Here is a 13,606-nt window from a genome sequence, read left to right as displayed (position 1 = left end):
ACAAGTGGCGTTGTACTATCTTCCGGCTGAGGTGTTGAAGTAAGCCTCAGCAAGGCCTACTAGTGCAAGGGGTTCGCCCTTCTCTGCACAAAGTCCTCAGACCATATAGGAAGAAGTTGGCACAGAAACTGAAATAAAAGACAAAGTTTATTAAACCTCATGAGGTGGTACTACAGTTCAAACAGCACCCTTCAGTAATGTTTGAAGTAGCACACTGAACTAAGAGAGCATGGTCCTTTTATACCCACGCAGGGGCTAAAAGAAGGTGGTACAAATATAGAAGCAAGACTTACATACATGTAGGGTCATATGGAAATGCACAGTCGACAGGTAGGAGGGGCTAACAGTTTCAAGGACTAGTTGACACATTACTGTCTGTTACTGATTACTAACAGCTGCAGATCTTACTGGGCATGTGTGAAAGTGGGAGATGCTAAATATAACTTGTAACTAGACAGATTTTCAAGAGTAGTTAACAGAAAGGTAGGACAGAGCACATGGTGAGCACATGGCAGAGAAAATGGCTGCCATGAATACAAAATGGATTCCGCCAAATGTTCACAATAGTTGCTAAATACAAGATGTCTTCTGCTAATGCTTAATCTAATCGCTATTAAATTACAACAGAGGTGCCCCCCCATTCCCCGTCCCCCTGAGGTGCCTGTGTATTTTTGACCTGATGCCCCAGCGGTGTTCTCTCCATGTTGATGCAGGAGTAAGATGGGGCCTTGGCCTATGTGATGTGGCTCTGTGCCCCACGGACATTATGGACTGGGCAGTGTCCCTCCATTTGTATATCTGTAAATACTGTTTTGAATTTTGAGTACGTTTTCCTGGATTATTATCTTATTACACTCACTTTAATCACTTCCTTTTGTCCTTGCATTATTCCTGAGGGGTTGTGGGTGAATATGTAATGTTACTGCATCTGTTTGTGTGTATGGTGTTGATGGTGGGGGTGGGGTTGGGGGTGTTGCGTGTGTGTGTGTCACTCTCTTCCTCCCCCCTCCCCTGTGTGCTAGGCGGCAGTACTCACCGTGGTCGTCGTCGCCGGCGTTGGTATTCCTGGTGTAGGAGGAGGTAGACCAGCATGGGGAAGATCTGCAGTTCAGGCTCCATGGTGTCGTGGTTGGTCCCTGAGTGTCCAGAGGTGAGTCCTTTGTCTTCTGTGTTCTGTTTCCACCGTGCTTTTGTTGTCGTTGGTACCGCCCTGGAAAAGGTGGGGGATGGGTGTCTCATAATACAGTGGGCGGAGGCTTGCTTCCACCTGGCTGTTGGTGGTTACCGCTGTGGTGCTTGTTGCTACCGCCGTGGCGGTCGGTGTGTTAAAGTGGCTGTCTGTGTTGGCGGTTTCCGCCGTGGCCGTAATTCCATTTTTTTTTACCACCGGCTTGTTGCCGGTATTACCGCCGCTTTACCACCGACCACCAGGGTTGTAATGAGGGCATGAGTATTGTCTTTACTTGTGTGTAAGTACTGTGTAACTAGAAGTGGTATTTCATGAGCTTTGCATGTCTCCTAGTTCAGCCTAAGCTGCTCTGCCATAGTTACCTCTATCAGCCTAACCTGCTAGAACACTACTACTTCACTAATAAGGGATAACTGGACCTGGTATAAGGTGTAAGTACCCAAGGTACTCACTACAAACCAGGCAAGCCACCAACAGCATGTTGTTGTGGGTATGGGCAGGCACCGCTTTCAAACCCTTAAGCTCCCTGATAGACATGGAGGGCGGTATGTCCTGGTGAAGGGCAGGCTCTTGGGTGAAGAAGTGACATTGGGGAGTATATATGCATCCTATTATGATCAGCTGCCAATCCTCCAATCATTGTGGGCCCCACTGGGGTACCTAGTGAGTGGAGAATTACTGGCAGGAGGGGATTATAACTATGTCTCTGCCATGCTTTTGGACCACTGTACGCCCTCCCTTCCTTGGATGGCTATCCATAAGATAGCGGAGGGCTTTGCGGAGTGGCTCAGTGTTGGGAACTGATCGATGTTTGGTAGGTTCAGCATGTTGAGGAACGGGATTACTCATTTTACCCCATATACTCATTGCAAACACGCCTGGACACCTCCATCTGTTCTAGACAACTGAGCCGGTGTGCCACCTTCATGGAGTATTTAGGGTGCACATTATCAGACCACAGTCCACTGCTTCTGGGTCTCGGATGTCTAGAGGATAGACCAGTGATTCCGACGTGGCACCTCCAAACAGTAGCCCTGGAGCAGCCATGCTACAGGAAAACATTACATAAAGCCATTACAGAGTGTTTCAATAACACCAGGGTATGGCATCATCCACCTTACTAGAGTGGGAGGCCTTTAAGTAGTAATCCAAGGCCATTGCATGGGACAGTCTGTGGATATTAGTGAAGTACTCAATGCAGAACCCTGCATCTTAGACACTATGCTTCACACAGACCTTTGAACTCAGATGCCACCAAACATCAGCTTTTTCTCAACCCAAAGGAACGGTATAATGTCATACTGGAAAAGCTGAGATGTCATGATCACAAAACACATATAGTAAAAACACATGATGAAGAAGGCAAGCCAGGGAAACTTTTAGGATGGCTTATTCAGTCGGAATCCTGGGATACCCCCATCACACACCTGATGTCTGCAATAAGCACACGTTTATTCACCAGGGGACATAAATTGGGAGTTTAGGCAATACTGGGAATCACTGTATGGGACCAAATGTTAGGTGATTTCCCGGGGAGGCTCCCTCTCCCAACATTGTCTTCTGCTGCAAGTACAGCCTTGGGGGGCTGCAAACTGATCAGGAGATTAGACAGCAACGCCCACAACAGCAAGGAACTATTTGGCATCGTCAAAGAGCTCTCCAACCCCGACGCCGAAAACAACTCCATCCCTCCCTCACAGGACCTCTGCGACTCCCTCGCAGCTTTCTTCCACCACAAGATCACCGACATCTACAACAGCTTCACCACAGCCAACTCGAACCCTCCACCGGAACCCGCCACCGACAACACCACCATCCACACCTGGAACTCAACCTCCACTGAGGAAACCACCCGCGTCATGAACTCCATCCACTCAGGATCACCATCCGACCCCTGTCCGCACCACATCTTCAACAAAGCCGACAACATCATCGCACCCCACCTCCGAGATGTCATCAACACATCTTTTTCCACCGCCACCTTCCCGGAGAACTGGAAGCACGCTGAACTAAACGCCCTCCTAAAGAAACCAACAGCAGACCCCACCGAACTCAAAAACTTCCGGCCCATCTCGCTCCTACCGTTCCCCGCCAAAGTGATCGAGAAAATCGTCAACGCTCAACTCACCACCGCCCTGGAAACCAACGACTCACTCGACCCCTCACAGTTCGGCTTCAGAGCTAACCACAGCACCGAGACCGCCCTCATCGTAGCCACGGACGACATCAGATCCCTGACCGACAAAGGAGAAACCGTGGCCCTCATACTCCTGGACTTCTCTGCAGCATTCGACACGGTCTGCCACCGCACCCTGATACGTCGCCTAAGCAACGCCGGCATCAGAGGCAAGGCCCTGGAATGGATCACCTCCTTCCTCTCCGGAAGAACTCAGAGAGTCCGCCTCCCCCCCTTCAGATCCACGGCTACGGAGATCATCTGCGGCGTCCCCCAGGGATCCTCCCTCAGCCCCACCCTCTTCAACATCTACATGACCCCCCTGGCGAACATCGCACGCAAACACGGACTCAACCTCATATCCTACGCAGACGACACCCAGCTCATCCTATCCCTCACCAACGACCCCACCTCAGCAAGAACCAGACTACACGAAGGCATGAAGGAAGTAGCGAACTGGATGACAGACAGCCGGCTTAAACTGAATACAGAGAAAACGGAGGTCCTCATCCTCGGCCCTACACCTACTGCCTGGGACGACTCCTGGTGGCCTCCTGCCCTAGGCAGCACTCCCCAACCCACCGACCACGCACGCAACCTCGGTTTCATCCTGGACTCTTCCCTCTCCATGACCAGACAGGTCAACTCGGTGACCTCAGCATGCTTCAACACCCTCCGCATGCTCCGCAAGATCTTCCGCTGGATCCCCACCGACACCAGGAAGACCGTCACCCACGCCCTCGTCACCAGTCGCTTGGACTATGGGAACGCTCTGTACGCCGGCATCACCATCAAGCTACAGAGGAAACTACAACGAATCCAGAACGCTGCTGCACGACTTATCCTGAACATACCCCGCCACAACCACATCTCCGGACACCTGAGGAAACTCCACTGGCTCCCAGTCAACAAGAGGATAACCTTCAGACTCCTCACCCACGCACACAAAGCCCTGCACAACCGCGGACCAGAACTCATCAACCACCGCATCTCCTTCTACACTCCTCCTCGCACCCTACGCTCGACCGGACAAGCCCTGGCAGCCGTACCACGCATTCGCAAAGCCACTGCCGGAGGCAGGTCCTTCTCTTACCTAGCAGCGAAGACCTGGAACTCCCTTCCCAGCCACCTTCCCGTCATACAAGACCACCTTCACTTCAGACGGCAGCTCAAGACCTGGCTCTTCGAGCATTGAACCCCCCCCCCCCACAGCGCCTTGAGACCCTTACGGGTGAGTAGCGCGCTTTATAAATGCGACTGATTGATTGATTGATTGAGATTAGACAGGCCATCAAGGAGATGGCCACTGGCAAAACCCTTGGTCCGACAGCCCTCCCGGCAGAGTTCTATGCAACGTATGTGGGCCTGTTGACCCCTAGCCTGCAAATACTTTACACAAAATCTTTGCAGAAGGGCTGCCTTCCTGACACCATACATAGTGTAACTGTTGTCCCTCTCCCCAAAAATAAGATCCTGGGGCACCGGCTACCATGTTTCACCCGTTGTCCATGCTTAATATGGGTTTAAAAATCCTAAGTAAAATATTAGAAACCAGATTGTTCCCCTCATGCCCACACTCATCCATAGGGATCAAAACGTTTTTATCCTACAGCAGAACACTTCAATCAATCTCAGGAGACTCTACCATTTCCTCTATCACCCAGAGGTCTAAAATCAACCATACTTGATGCTTATGTCAGTAGACCTCGGGAAGGCCTTTGATTCAGTAAGGTAGGATTGCCTGACAGAAGTTATGCACAGATTGTGACTAAGGGAGGCCTGGATCTGATGGGTCACCCTGTTATACGAGAGAAGAACTGCAAGGGTTAAAACAGGTGCCACCATCTCTGCTACGTATGATATCTACTGGAGCAGTAGGCAAGCTGTCCACTGTCACCCCTGCTGTTTGCCCAGGTCATAGGGCCACTGGCGGAGTTGTTTAGACAGAGGGAGAGGGGTGACAGCATCTCAGTAGGTGGACACAAACATCATTTTCCTGTATGCTGCCGCATTTGGGGCTCTCTCAGGACTGAAAGTTAATAAAACAAAAACATACCTATTCCCCTGTAAACTAGGATACTCCACCATAGCTGGAAGTCCAAGAGGGGCTTGCCTGGTCCCCGGGGAACTTTAAATAACTGGGAATCCACATTTATCACCAATTAAAGTATATGAAGGAGGGAAAAATGAGCAGAGCATTACACTCACTACGTGCCTGTGTTACCTTCTGGAGATCTCTGCACTTACCATGCGTGGCCCGTGTGTCGATCTCCAAGATGGTGATGCTCCCACAGCTGCTATATTTCTTTGCAAATACCCCATTATGAATCCTTTGAGTGTTATTTTGACAGTTGGATGTCCTGTTTCGGGAGCTGATTTAAGACATGAGCAGACAAAGAGTAGCGCCCAGGGTATTGTGAAGACCATCGACACAGGGAGGTTTTGGGGTCTCAGATTTCAAGATGAACTACTTGGCTGCTCAACTGCATTGGGTGGCCAAATGGCTCAGGTCCTAGACCTCATGGGACTAGTGTCACACCGGGGAATTCTGTTGTCACAGCCATTATGCCCCAATATCCCGATCCCATAAATCAGCATTCTCTATGCATATTAAGGACACAGAGGGCACCGTTGTATGCACCGGCGATACCGCTAGTGGGTTTCCCTCATGAAAAACTGGACAATTGCTTCACTATCGTGGACTGCTGCTGGGGTGACTGTTAGACCTGACATCCTTGCCGTGGTCTCCCCTTACTATTTGCCTCTGCTTCCTAGGTTGATGACTGTGGGCTGGACTCTGTTTTTACTGTTTTTGTTACTCTGGACACCTTACCACTGCTGACTGGGGCTAAATAAAGTGCAAGTGCTCCCTTTGTGAATTGTATGTGTAATTGGCGTTTCCATAATTGGCATATCTGATTTACTCGTAAGTTCCTAGTAAAGTACACTAGAGGTGCCTAGGGCCTGTAAATCAAATGCTACTAGTGGGTCTGCAGCATTGATTGTGCCACCCACATGAGTAGCCCTGTAAACATGGCCCAGACCTGCCACTGCAGTGTCTGTGTTTTCAGTTTTTAAACTGCCAATTCGACCTGGCAAGTGTACCTACTTGCCAGGCCCAAATCTTCCTTTTTTGTACATGTAAAATACCCCTAAAGTAGGCCCCAGGTAGTCCCATTGGCAGGTTGCAGTGTATGTTAAAGGTAGGACATGTACTTGTGTGGTTTAATATGTCCTAACAGTGAAATACTGCTAAATTTGATTTTCACTGTTGCAAGGCCTATCTCTCTCACAGGTTAACATGGGGGCTGCTTTTAAATATCTTTAAAGTGTAGTTTCCCTTTGAGAGCAGATGGAAATTTGGAGTTTGGGGTCTCTGAACTCACAATTTAAAAATACATCTGTTAGTGAAGTTAGTTTTTAGATTGTTAGTTTGAAAATGCCACTTTTAGAAAGTAGGCATTTTCTTGCTTAAACCATCCTGTGATTCTGCCTGTTTGTCAATTTCATCTCTGGGTCAGACTGACAGTTGGACTGTTTGTGAATCTCCTCTAGACAGTGACGCAAAGGGAGCTGGGGTGTAGCCTGCATATCCTGATGTGCCATCTGGCCTGGAGTAGAGGGATGAGTGGTCACTTACAACTGAATGGGCTGTGCCTTCCCTCACACAATGTAGTCTCCAACGCCCTGGTGTGTGTCTGGGGCCTGGCCTTGCAAGGCAGGATCCTGTAAAGAACAGAGACTTTACTTTGAAGTTTGCCTACTTCAAAGGCACAAAGAAGAATAAGTATTGGGCCCAAAACCGCAGACTTTACATTTTCTTCAACATCACTTCTGGAACCAAGAGGAACCTCTGCCAAGGAGAAGATCTGAAGAGCTGAGGAGAAGTGCTGCCCTGCTTTTAATTGTGCTTGTTGGGCTATCCTGCAGTTGCTGCTTCTGCCTGTGAAAGGGGAAAAAGACTGGACTTTGTTGTGCATTCCTGCTTGAGAAGCATCTCCAAGGGCTTGAACTGAGCTTGCCTTCTGTTTTGAAGTCTCAAGACCATCAAAGACTTCCTCTGCCAGCACCTGGACTCTCTGCTGAGACTCCTGCCCTGCCAAGTGGTGCCCCATCCAGTCCCTGGGCCCTTAAAAGGTGAAAATGGCAGAACAAGGACTGAAATCCACGCATGGAACACAATACGGGGAAATGTTTGATGCACCACCTGCAACGCGGCTCAGAAACGACGCACCACCCGCTTCGTGGCTAAAATAGACGCTCCATCTGCATCGCGGCTGAGAGATTGACGCATCGTGGTTGGAGAAACAATGCAACACCCGCTTGTGACTGCTAACAATGCTAACCCCACGCAGCACAGTTTTCTAACACCGTGTGACTGGATTTCTCACGCATCGCCACTAGGCATCAAAGCCATCGTGAACTTGTGCGGATTCAATGCCCCCGTCCTGAAAATCGACACATCGCTCTCTTGCGAGGGAGAAAAACAACACTTCACCAACCCGACCGGAGAAGAAAACAACCCACGGGCTCACTTGCGAGTAAGGAATGGAAGCATCGCTGACTTTTTAGGACGCATGCTGGCCCGTGCAGCTTTATTTTTGACGCAAACCAGGTACTTTGTGTAAAATCAACATTTCCATTGTTTACTATGGAGTAAGACTCTTGTTCTTTTGAAAATTCACATTTTGACTTGTGTATTTTAGATTTTTGTCGTTTTGCTCATGTTTGATTTAGATAAATATTGCCTATTTTTCTAAACTGGTGTGGTGTCCGTTTTGTAGTGTTATCACTGTATTACTGTGTGTGTTGGTGCAAATACTTTACACATTGCTTCTGGGTTAAGATTTTCTGCTCATGGCAAGCTTCCAAGGGTGAGAGTGGAGGTTAACCAGGTGTGTCTCCTTTGCCTTGAATAGCATGAGGGTCCTTGCTTGGACAGGGGGGTAACCTAACTGCCAACCAAAGACCCCATTTCTAACAGTGATATTGGTAGGGGATTCTTTCAAGATGGGGGCACTTATCCCACTAGAGGAACTACTAGACCGATTTCAATTACCTAGAGGCCAATTTCTGATGTATGAGGCTCTGGTGCAATCCTACATCGAATTATGGGAGGTGGGGAGAGAGGAGCCTCCACAGCACTCAGTATTTCAATTGCTACCGGCCCTTGGCTCTGCAAAGCAACCGGTGAACTGGTAATACAAGGCATTGGATGTAATGGGGCAAAGATCACTAAAGACTCTTAGAACTCGGTGGACAGGAGTTTTGGGGTGCACAATTCCAGATGGGGAATGAGACAGAATGCTTGCCTACCCCCAGAAAGTATCATGCAGCACAGGATTAAAATGCACCCAATTTAACTATCTCCATGTGACATATCTCACTCCACACAGGCTAAGGTGATATATGGAGGGGACACTGGGTACTGTCCGAGGTGCGAAGCATTGGACGCAGACTTTATACATATGACCTGGAACTGCCCCATACTTCACAACTATTAGAATGCTGTTCTACATCAACTTAAGGAGACGCTTGAACGCTCCCTGCCATGCACGATAGAGGCATGCATTTAGTGGTGTTTCCATAGACCGAAGAAACATACGTGGGCTCCATCTTTCTGGATATGGCCCTTGCTTTGGCCAAAAACAGTATTATATGTGCTTCGAAGTTTTGGACAGGACCGGTAGTGGAGACATGAGTGAAGGACGTTTCCACCTGGGCTAGGGCAGAAGAAATAATACTCCGTCGAGAAGATGCAAAAGTTCTCAGGAGACACCCTATAGCAGAGCTGTGGGTGGAGGTTTGGAAAGATGGGACAACACAGATGGGGTCTTGGGAGGCAGTGAGACTGACCCAGCAAACGATGAAATTTAAAGTAAAGAGCGCAGCATATTGGGAAATGGGAACAGAGCCTGGATCCTGCAGGCTCAGCATCAACGCCGAAGGAGGCCATACCTGCTGCCTCATGCGTAGATGGATTCATCATACATATCCCTCTAGATTAGGAGGGTATACCCAAAGGAGATATACTATAGCCCACGTAATGAGGCCCAGCAATATACCCCATTGAGATAATTGATCACACCATAGATGAAGGCATGGGTTAGATGCCCTCCCCCAGGCCATGTAAACTGCACCAGGTGAAACCCAATTCCCAGAGACATTTAGTTTATTGTCCGAGTTTGAAAATAAAATTTACGTGAATACTGTTCTCTCCTCTCCGACCACGCCCCCTTACAACTAACTTGGGACACTGCATATTTAGGGCCCTACAGTCTACATGAAAAATCAAATGCCTAACCCTAACACATATGCTAATCCGTACTGACACAGACCGTTGTGCCCTGCCTAAAGAGTCGCAAATTCAGGTGGCCAGCTGCTAGGATTTATAGTAAGTGATGGAGTTTCAGGGCTTTATGCTGTTGGGGAAACGGGTTTGATATATGTCTTGCCAGAATACTGTCAACTACCAAATGCTTTCTATGTTCGGTACAAATATTTATCCTCACTATGAGAGAATGTTGAAATAATGTAAATGATAATAAAGATTAAAACATTACCACTGAGGAGTAATTATTATTACAAATCCATGGTTTCCAAACTCGATAGTCCTACTCCTTCTCAATCAGGAACTACACTTAATAAATGTATTAAATAATCCCCAGTGTTATGCAAAAAGAAGGGTAAGCCTCACAGTAGTAAAAAATTAATTTGGGAGTTTATCACTACCAAGACATGTTAAACTAAAAGTATATGCCCTGCATTTTACTTACACTGCACCCTGCCCTATGATCTACCAAGGGCCTACCTTGGGGTGTCTTATATGTAAGGAAAGGGGAGTTTTAAGGATTTTTTTAAAGCCAAGTCGACATGGAAGTGAAACTGCACATACAGGCTCTGCAGTGGCAGGCCTCTGACATGTCTAAAGGGCTACATAAGTGGGTGGCACCAGCAGTGCTGCAGGCCCACTAGTAACAGTAAATTTACAGGCCTTGAGCACATGCAGTGCCCTTTACTAGGGACTTATACAAAGATTAAATATGCCAATTGTGGATACACCAATATTACCATGTTTTAGAGGAGTGGGAACATGCACTTTGGCACTGGTTATCAGTGATAAAGAGCCCAGAATCCTAAGGCCAATAAAAACAGGTCAGCAGAAGTGAAGCAAGGCAAGCAAAAAGTTTGGGGAAGACCATCCTAAGACTGTCAGGTTTAACAACTCCACTTTTTCACACCCATCTCTTCTGCCACTGGAGGTGAAGAGTGGTTGTTATGAAACTGCTTCCCTGGGGGGTGGGGCTTATGACCTGTGCATTCATTTAATCCGGAAATGTAGGTAAAACAGATCTGTTTGGTGTAGGGACACATAAAAGGGGCATTTAAGGGTGGTAGAGCAGGAATTCTTCCATCATTTGATGGGGCTCCCACCCTGCCAAACCTATGGGATCCTGGCCTCATTACAGGTGAGGAAACCCAATTTTTCAGATAAGGGAGTCCAAGCTGGCTTTGATGTCAAAACCTATGGCCAGTGGTTTATCTGTCAAAGGGCACAGGATCAATACATTGGAAGGCTTGCCCTAATTAAGAAGTGCTTTTGGGTGCACATTTCTCTTGCCTGGGACTGATGCAAAAGGCATAGCCGTTCCAGAGGAAACTGTGCAGAGGAACCAAATTCCATATACATCATCACCATTAATCTTTTATTTTGCTTAAGCAAACACATCCTTTAGGACACACATCACATAACACCCATGGCACCACAAAGTCACCCCCATTTCACTGAGGAGGAATTAAGGGTCATGGAGGAGGAAATTGTCAGGGTAGAGCCACAGCTATTTGGAGCACAGGTGCAGCAGATATCAATAGCAAGGAAGATGGAGCTATGGCAGAGAATCGTGGACAGGGTCAATGCTGTGGGACAGCACCCAAGATGAAGGGATGACATCAGGAAGAGGTGGAACGACCTACAGGGGAAAGTATGTTCCATAGCAGCAAAACACCAGCTCGCTGTACAGAGGACGGGCGGTGGACCCCCACAGATCACAGCATCGGAGAGCAAGTACTGTCAATACTGCATCCTGAGGACCTGGCCGGAGTTGGAGGAGGACTGGACTCTGGTAAGTCAATTTTCAACAATTAGCACACCCATACGTGCCTGCATGCCATCAAACACCCTCACCCTCACTCCCATCACTCCACTCCATCCCACACACTCCATCATCACATCACACTAATCCCAATTGAAAGCCCTGCATGGTGTACCAATGCATGGATACCCCTCACAGCCCTGCATGGACACTCATTACTAAAGCATGCACAGCAAAGGGAAGCCAACAATCCCACCATACACCAACATACGCAAGCAAAAGCTGTCAGGGGAACAACAACCATAGAGGGGAAGCCAGGGATGTACAAATGTCATACACATGAAGCATAATACATAATTTACATCCCCACAGGTGCCCCAGCCAATGTCACTGGAGAGGAGGTGCCATCACTATCCAGTCTCCCAACCAACAGAAGATGCCCACAGTGATGACAGTTACTCTGGTCTTCAGGATCTGGACAATCTACCTGGCCCATCAGGGACCACCGGACATCCCAGTCACAGACCACCACAGCGCCTCCCCCATCAGGAACCAACACCACAGCATCCACCCGGCGTCTCCAAACCTTGGTCCCCAGGACACATCAATCAGCAGTGTGCCCACCTGTACAGGCACCACAGGCCACACCTTGCACACAAAACAATCAGGGATGTGGGGTCAGTGGTAGTGGGCACACCGTTTAGGGGACAGAGGCACAGGCCAACAGGGACACTGGGAGGGGTGCTGTGCACCAGGGGGGGGGACAGGACCAGGGAACCGACTCTCCAGGATTGAGATCCTAGCAGCCTACCAACATTCTCAGGACAAGATGGGCCAGATCCTAGACAACGTGCAAGAGAACAGGCGGCTGCAGGAGGAACAGTGTCACGGGATCAGGGCGCACTTGCAGGCCATCAACAACACCCTGATCTCCATAGAAGGGGTGCTGGTAGACATGGCCAACATTATGAGGGAGGCAGTGTCACACCCTTGGATAAACATCGACTGAGTATTTCATGTATTTCAAATATGTATTGATTGAAACAGCTACAACCATTGCAAATGAACTGTACACAGAATGAGCATAGAATTAATGACCTGTAGCTGGCTGTTGTGGTCACACCAGGAGAATTTGTCAAATCACCAGCATCTGCAAAATGAGTATCCAGAGGTAACAGTAAGTGGACAAAGAAGTGGGAAATGCCAGCATGCCAATGCCACACAGAATACAACCAAGGTCATAGAAATGTAAAGTTGCACTGTCTCACCTGTGTGTCATTGAAAGTACTGACGTATCACCAATGTTCTGTTATCCACATCCTCATACTCTGCCTCCTTATCCTCACTGTCCTCAGGGTCCACTGCTGCCACAGGGGCATCTCCAGTCTCCTCCTCCTGCAGAAAAGGTACATGGCGTCTGAGAGCCAGGTTGTGCAACATGCAGCATGCCACTACTATCAGACAGACCTTCTTGGGTGAGTAGCAGAGGGATCCACCTGTTAGATGGAGGCATCGGAACCTGGCCGTCAGGATGCAAAAGGTCCTTTCAATGATCCTTCTGGTTCGCCCATGTGCCTCATTGTAACGTTACTCTGCCCTTGTCCTAGCATTCCTCACAGGGGTCAGCAGCCATGATAGGTTTGGGTAACCAGAGTCACCTGCAAATATTGAGGGACAACATTTAGCCACACACTATCCTATATGGCCAACACCATAGGCATACACCAACATATACTGGGTGGGAACCAGGGCTCACCTATTAGCCACACCCTGTGCCTTTGTAGTTGGGACATCACATTTGGGATGCTGCTATTCCTCAGGACAAAGGCTTCATGCACCGAACCTGAATACTTAGCATTGACGTGGGAGGTATACTGGTCCACCAGGCACACCATCTGCACATTCATAAAGTGGAAACTCTTACGATTCCTGAACACCTGTTCATTCTAGCCGGGAGTGACAAACGCAATATGTGTTCCATCAATTGCACCAATTATATTGGGGATATGTCCCATTGCATAGAATCCGGCCTTTACAGTGGCCAAATCCTCAACCTGGGGGAATGCAATGTAGCTGCACATGTGTTTTATAAGGGCAGACAACATTCTTGTTAGTACAGTTGAGAACATTTGCTGTGACATTCCTGCT

The sequence above is a fragment of the Pleurodeles waltl genome, chromosome 8 (genome assembly GCF_031143425.1).
Source record: "Pleurodeles waltl isolate 20211129_DDA chromosome 8, aPleWal1.hap1.20221129, whole genome shotgun sequence".
Taxonomy (NCBI): domain Eukaryota; kingdom Metazoa; phylum Chordata; class Amphibia; order Caudata; family Salamandridae; genus Pleurodeles; species Pleurodeles waltl.
The sequence above is the reverse complement of the archived record's forward strand: the minus strand, read 5'-3'. Positions refer to the sequence as shown.